This window comes from Manacus candei, unplaced genomic scaffold (genome assembly GCF_025592945.1).
Source record: "Manacus candei isolate 608988 ecotype Guabito, Panama unplaced genomic scaffold, ASM2559294v1 h1tg000011l, whole genome shotgun sequence".
NCBI lineage: Eukaryota > Metazoa > Chordata > Aves > Passeriformes > Pipridae > Manacus > Manacus candei.
The window spans coordinates 32,115,430-32,123,908 of NW_026138059.1; positions in this window are offsets into that span (position 1 = coordinate 32,115,430).

Consider the following 8,479-nt stretch of genomic DNA (forward strand, 5'->3'; position numbering starts at 1 on the left):
TGAAATGTTGAATCACCATGGTCAACAGGTTGCACTTCATACCCATTTAGGCTGATCCTGATTGCTAATACTGTAGAACCAAATTTGGAACCTGGTAGGTGGGCCTTACCTGTCATCTTTTGTTTTTTTTGATCTTTCTTCTATATGCCCTGGTGGCACATACAAAAAGTTGTAGAACTGGTTCTCCACCTCAATTGTACTACTGCAATGATTCATACTATTTTTCAAAGAAGAGCAGCTGAAAAAAGTAGTTTGTTGAAGAAAGTATCAATATCTTATCTCTAAATACTGAATAATGCTGAAGAAAAGGAAATGTAAGTAGTTGATTCACATGGTTTTGGGAAAAAATACTAGAAAAAGCAACATCATTACAGCCCCCCCCCTTCTTATATCAAGCCAAGAATGCTTAGGGCTAGTCTTCAGTATTGTTTACCTCAGAATATAAGCACTCTATGTTTCCAATATGATGTGTTCCTCAAAAACAAGGTGGTTGTGTTGTAGTTTATGTGGTCTGAAGGTGATACTTACTTAGACCAGATCAAATTAATCTAGTCACCTCAAAATTTGTAAAATTTTCACAAGGAAGAAAGAAAACGTTACTCTTCTGGTCAGATACAAACAGAAAAATTCTTTTCTCATTTTAACTGATAACTGATGCTTTAAAGCAAGTTTTAAGTGATCAAATATGGAGAAAAACAACAGTATTCTTGCTAGATTGTGAAGCTGGGACATAATCAGAATTTGTTTGATCAGCCACAGTCACAAATGTCATCTCAACTCTGTTTTCTGCTTACTTCTTCAAAGTCCCGCAGCCTTGCAGCAGGATGCTGGATATCCTTGTGAGCTCGGCTGAAAGTGGAGCATCTTTTGCAATGCCAGTTGTTGTCAGTCATGCTGCTAAGTCTTTTCCATGCTGGCTCATGTCATTGAGCATAGCATCCTGAAAAAAGAGGTTAGATTTTCATTAAGGGGCTTGTTTCAGAAATGAATATATGAAAGGAATTGCAGCTGTTAGAAAGTGGCAAAGATCTGCTGTAGTTTGATAGTTCACTCCTTACACAAACTGCTGACATATGTGTATGTAGCTAGACAAAGTGGGAAAAAGAAACTCAGGATTTTATACAAGTTTTCTTTCAAAAACTAATTTTGGATTGTATCCAGATTATTGTTCTGTATTTTTTTTTTTATTTTTTTTTTTTTGTATCGGGAGGTTTCTCAGAGGCTTATTAAGCATCAAAAGAAACCCATAATGTTGTTATTGAAAGCTCTGCTGACACAAGATTGGATAGCACTACAGGGATTCATGTCACATACACTGCAGGGAAAGAGGAGGCCATTCCTACCAACAGAAAAGCAGAGGCGTGAGAGACATGATACAGGAATTTCTATCTTGGACCTTTTAAGTCCTGCTTAGTCCTGCTTAGTCGCTAACTTGGAGAATGATTTCAGGCAAATAATTTCAAAAAATATTAAAAATATCTAATCAGACACAGATGTCAACAGTGCCCTGTTTCAAAAGGGATTTGTCAATGAAAAGGAAAAACAGAGTGAAGCTGGGAAATAGAAAGTGCTGCCTGAGGATACTAAAGGACAGAGTTGTCCCAGTACAAGATGAGTAATATCTTCTGCCTTGTAAATTGCTGAAGCTAGTGTGTTCACTTCTGGCACAGGACAATTGGCATAAAGTAATCAATAAAGAGAGTTTTGAATAGGAAGTCTTTTGTTATGGATACTACAGTTTTTCATATATTTATTTAGGGGAATTGTATTAGCCAGAAGACTTTTTAAAGGACTTCTATTAAAAAGATATTGAGATGTTCCTTCTGAGATTATTTCTTTGTTTCTCATAAAGGGTACATGAGAATTGTCCAGGTGTCCCTTAACACACATAAAAAGTGTGATTTTTGATGTGATCATCATGTCCCTTCTCCCTTCGGAAGACGATTCAGGGAACCAATTACTTGTATTGAAGAGGAAAATTTTTATGAGAGAACTGAACAGTGAGACCCTTTGACGGAATAGTCTTATTTAAAATGTTAACAATTAGTTTCACTGAGGTTATGTGGCAAAAACTGGTCTGCACATACAGAAGGGAGGACAGAGAGACAGCAGCTGTCAGGGGTACCAGAATGATGGACTTCGAGGTTACCCTGACCTGGCATCCCAAATAAGCCTCAGCTATGGGCCAGGGTGACACCCACCAAGATGAGTCTCAGAGCACCTTGCAGATGGAGGGGGTTACTGCATAGGGGTCTTGGACACGTTATGGGGTGGAGGGGAAAGAGCATTTAGGGATTGTGGGAAACTTATAGTGGGATGTTTGAGGAAGGGAAGAAGGAAGGGAGGAGATGAATCTAGGTGATTTGAGAGGAGCAATCACAGGAAAATAGAAGAACAAGAGGATCAAAGGGGCCAGTTGCTGGTAAACAAGATTGGTACACTTGTCTGTTCCTGATCAGTGCAGTCTATGCTGTCTTCTTACCAAAATCCATTTTCTAACCCCTTTCCTAGGTAAGGGACTCAGTGTTATGAGTGGATGTGTCTGTGGTGCCTATGAATGTGTGAATACTAGTGAAGAGCAAGCTGGACTAGCCAGCAAGTAGGTGCAATGACCAAGTTGTGCCTCTCAGGGTGAGACCAAGAAGGTGATCAGCACTGAAGACCATGGGGAGTCCCAGCCATCTGTGTGTGTGTGTATCTGTGAGTGAGGGGGTCTGCATTAGCAGCTAGCGTGGGGCTGTGAACTCTGTTGCCAGCAACTGAGGACACTGGAATCTTGGGGCAGCTAATGGGCAGACTGAACATCTGAGCCCAGTTGCTGGAGGAACCCACGTTGTACAGTTGTATATATGAGTTTCACACCTTCATCCTGTGCAGACAGAGACGGGAACAGGATGAGGCTGTTGTTGCTGTTTGTGTGCATACTCCGTATGTCCACAGTACTAGGAATATATTCTCAACTTTGCTGCTGGTTGGACCTGGGGCCATGGATTTGCAGCAGCCTCACTTCTGTCAGGCTACTGAGTTTGCCTCCCACCCCTACTCCAGTTTCGTATTCATCATTTATTCTGTCATTTGATCAAACTGTTTTATATTTCAATCACAGAACAATGAACAATCACAGATCACACTAGTGACAGAACTGCTTCAGGGACTGTGTTGCCAGTTTCACCTTTTGCACTCTTGCATGGGGGCCCTATGTTACATATTACTTACATGAGCAGTAAAAAGAATTGAAAACATGCCCTATATATTGCTACGAATTGTGTTTACTATTTTCTGTGCCTAACAAGCTCCACTTCCAGTCTTATCATCTTTTGCTATCAAATCAAGCTTTACGAATTAACTCAGGTAAGGCAGTATAGACCTAGAGGGCTGTCCATTACTTTCTTAAATTTGACTACCATTTCCTTTAAACTTTCTGGTCTGTCTGCTGGCAATCTGCAACGGTAGTCTGACCCTGTTAGGTTGTAGCTAGTAACATGCTATAAATGTTTATCAGCCAAAGATCATCAAGGTGCTATTATAGATACTAGGAGAAGTATGCTTTCTTATGCCTTCAGGATAAGAACTTTTGATGCCTTAATCTCCCTAACACTACAGTGCAATTCCTTAACTATAACCTTATATTTTTCCACAAATAAACTACTTCACATTTTTATAAGAATGCATTACTGTTTTGAAGTAATTTGCATTGTAATATAAGATATATTAGTGTTGTAGGTAGCACACTTCCTTAGTTAGGACATTCACTTTCTTCTACAGGTGGACAATCATCAGATGATCAGCAATTCATCCCTTTTTTCTGGCAGAATAGAACAAAAGTCTGTTGAATATTTTGACTCATTATTTTTAGATGAAGCAAGCAGCTCCAGAAGAGCTCAGGTACCCCAGAAAGGCAGGCAGTCATCACTGATGACTGTGTTGGAAAGACAGAACAGAGATTTCATCAGATATTTGAGAGATATTAGTAAAGGGATGATGCACAGTGAAATTAGTTACATGACATTCACGTGGAACTACACACTTTAGGAAGCTTCTCTTATCTTGAAGGGAGGCAGAAGACAAAAGCTCACATAATCTTCTTGTAGTCATTCTAATAGCCCTGAAAATGCAGAAGATACCAGACGGTATGACTGTTTCCATGGTTGGTACGAAAGGGAAGGTTTCAGTTTGTCAAATATTTATCCTAAGAGATGGTTGGATTATAAATACTGCAGTTTACTTCTTACAGAAAAAAAAAGGTGATAATCTTCTCAACTGGAGATTAGCTGGAGCAACTGCGAGACTATTAACACAAAAATAAAAAAGGAAACTTAATAAGAATGCAAATGCAGTATAAACATAAACTCATGTTGCTGTGATCAAGGTCAACAGATGTGGAAAGAATATGTTTTTCAATTGCAATGTGGTGCTGCTTGAAGACAGTAAGCAGTAGGAACTGAGAATTCTCATTGATTAGAAGAAATTTGATAGAACTGATGTTCCTAAAAGCTGATGAGTTGATTGACATGATCAGAACCTTAAAATCACTGGTTATTACCCATTTTAGGAGAACAAAATAATCAAAAGAAGTAGCAGAGTATAATGAAAAAACATTACCATGCTAATTAGCACAGTCCAGAAGACAAAAGAAAAATACATTATTGTCAGTTAATGCTGTAATCTTTAGAGATATATTAGAGATCTCATACAGGACTTATAAAAGCCTCCTTTAGTTCTTTTAAACATTATAGATGTTCTCTAAGATGAAATATTGTGCTATCAGTTGTTGTTTCTCTATTTTGGTCGCCATTAGAGCAGGTAAAGATGAATAAATTGAGACTGAATCAAGACTAGTCATTATGATTATATACAGACTGGCAAACAAATGAGCCAGAAGTTGGACTTGGTGATCCTTGTGGGTCCCTTTTAGGTCAGGATATTCTATGATTCTAGGAGTGTTTTCCATTAACCAGAAATAGCTGATGAAAATTTACAAGAGGACCAAAATTATTTAGTCCCACAGTGGAGGCAAACCCCCTCTGTGTCACTGGTAAAGTGGAAGTTAGAAATAAATCACATTATGCAACACATAAAATAATAAATAGATACCAAAACCTACCTGCTAGAATTGTAAAAAAGAAGTTGGAGGAAACTAACAACACTGGGAAAAAAATCTATGACAGCTGTGCTAATATTAATAGAGTAATTTTTTAAGGATATGGAAAAACATTCAAGCAATATGAATACACTGCATTGCTCACTGGTGATTGCCACTGAATATTTCTCTCCTGCATTTTTCAAAAAATTCAATAAGGGGCTTATTTCACAGGAGGGTTATAAAGTATTTTCCATTATTAACTAAGATTATAAACATATGCTGTGACAGACAATTCAGAATTCAACAGGTCTGGATGGAATTCCAGAAGATATGATTGAAGTAATGTCTGATCAGCTGATGTGCATTCTTAAGAAATCTTGGAATAATACACTCCAGAAGACTAAGCAAGTGGGTATTTTGTGACATGACTGAATAAGAGACTTCATCCTTGAAAGAAAAATTAATAAAGAGGTGCTTTAATAGTGAATTATTTAAAAATTAAGTAATGCACATCACTTTAGATTTATTGAAACTAAGTCATGTCAAATAAACCTGATTTCATTTCTTATGGATTTGAATGCTAAAAGGAATTGCTTGGATGTAATATACTTTTATTTTTATAAATCATTTGACTGTGTTTTGCATCCTATCTTGATTACAGAATCAGCAGTATATAATATTGATTAAGAATGCATTTAGTGAACTAATGAACTGGCTAATGAATAAGCTATGAACATTTAGTTATCAACAGGAAATCAAACCCTGTGAGGTGTTGTGCAAGCGTTGAGAGTGGGCCTGATGCTATGGGATATTTTCATCACTCCTTTGAAAATTTGTCAGTGTTAAATAATGAAAGCTTAGAAGTATACTGTATGGCTTAAATTTCTTGGTAAGACACATTCCATCAAACAAAATATATTTAAATGCAACCAATCATGAAAGCTATAAATACGTAAGACACTTATAATTCAAATTACATACAGTTAAAACAATACATACACAAACTTTCAAGTATCTACCCCTTTCTGTGATGTTATGCTCAACCTTTTACTGTCCTTCTAGGTCTTACAGCCAGTTACCAGCTTCAGAAGTCCCTCACTGAGAGGAGTATGATGATATTGAAGTCTTCTGCCTCATTCTAGGATCCAGTTGGTGTCATTTTTATGTGTTTGCTAAAGTAGCCGGCACCTGGTTCTTTCTCCGTTGGTATTCAAGGCAATGCTACATCCAAATTCACAGTATTTGATGTAATGTACGTCTTGGACACTTTTTCTTTACTGTCACACATAAAATTGGTTTTGCCCAGCTCCGAAGGCTGCATTACTTTGCAAAACAGTAACTGATGACCATTGTGACTTATTGTCAAGTGGTTTCTGGTGTCTTCTGTGCCTGCCAGTTCAAGATTTCCACTATCATCACCTGTCCATGCTCCTCTACGCAGCATTTCACACTGGAGTCATAGGTAGGTTGTTGCACAAGCATAACGCATTCTATGGTCTGTTGCAAGCAATGTTACAAACCCTTGCTTCTAGCGCAGTTTCTATTGTGCTAGAAATTACAAGGGAAAACTACTTACAATTCAATATTAGGGTTTTTATTCAGATAGATTTGGGGTTATTCATCCTGGAGAAGAGAAGGCTCCGGGGAGACCTTATAGCAACCTTCCGGTACCTAAAGGGGGCCTACAAGAGAGATTTACTGTAAGGATGGTGAGACACTGGAATGGGCTGCCCAGAGAAGTAATGGATACCCCACCCCTGGAAGTGCTCAAGGCCAGATTGGATGGGGATTGGAACAATCTGGTCTAGTGGAAAGTATCCCTGCTCATGGCAGGGAGGTTGGAACTAGATGATCTTTAAGGTCTCTTCCAGCCCGAACCATTCTGTGATGATTTCATATTTCATGTTAGGTTCTGTTTGACTGAGTCTAAGAATGGTAATTTTAAAAGTAATTTAATTGAGAGGTTTTCTTCTTGATAGATTGAGATATTGCTGTCTTTTATCTTGGAATGCTTTCTTCTGCAAAAAAGCAAGCAAGCAAGCAAACAAAAAAAATCTGCCTTTTTGAATACATTGTCTAATATTTCCATGGCAACATTAAAAACTCTCTGTTTAGTTCAGAAAAACAGAAAAAAAACCCCAATATTGTTACCTAATGACTTGGCTCGAGTCAGTATGGCATAATTTTAAATCATCTAAACAGAAATTTACCATGAAATGTCTTCAAATCTGTTGTCAGTGATTACATCAGTGTTACTGAAACAGGTAAGTGCCAAACATCAACTTCCTTTGCCTATTTTAACAGTGTGTTCTCTGGTTTGTGTTTGTGTGCAGTCAAGGTGTTGGGTTTGACCATTACTTCTCTAGTTCTTTGGAGTGTGGTAGCCACAGCTGTCACAGTTTTTATTCTGCAGTATCTTGGTACATGAGAAATAAATACTCTCAGATTTTAGTGGTGGAATAATGGTGTTGGGAAATGTTCCTAAGCTCTGGATGTCATTTTCCCTTCTGGTGTCAGTTGAGCGAATTTGACTTATTTCAAGAATCTCTGTGTGAAAAGGCAGTATGTCAGTTATTGTTGTTAAACTGTATAACTGATACAATCCCTTCTAACAGCTGATTTAGTACTGGCATCTTTTGGAGGATCAGACACACCTGCTTCTCTCTGAGTAGTAACAAACCAAGATTTCAGCAGCAATTCTAGGAGTCTATTGACCATTAAGGACTATACTTAAATGTTATCCGGCAGTGAAAAACAAGTGGTAAAATTATGTGCTGGTTTTGACGGGGATACAGTTAATTTTCTTCATAGTAGCTGGTATGGGCCTATGTTTTGGATTTGTGCTGGAAACAATCTTGATAACACAGGAATCTTTTGGTTGCAGCTGAGCAGTTCTTGCACAGCATCAAGGCTTTTTCTACCTTGCATCCCCTCACACCACCGAAGGGGCTGGGGGTGCACAAGAGGCTGAGAGGGGACACAACTGGGACAGCTGACCCCAGCTGACCCCAGGGATATTCCATAACATATGGTGTCATGCTTAGTATATAAAGCTGGGGGAAGAAGGAAAGGTGGGACATTCAGGGTGATGGTGTTTGTCTTGTCAAGTCACCAGTACATGTGATGGAGCCTTGCTTTCCTGGGGCTGACTGAAGACCTGCCTGCCCATGGGAAGTGGTGAATTAATTCCTTCTTTTGCTTTGTTTGTGCGTGTGGCTTTTGTTTTACCTGTTAATCTGTCTTTATCCCAACCCATGAGTTGTCTCACTTTTAATCATCCAGTTTTCTCCTTGATTCCACTGGTGGGGGAGTGAGCAAGCAGCTGCATGGTACTTAGTTGCTGGCTGGGGTTGAAGCACAACAACTACCTATATTAAAGAAAAACAAAAACACCCA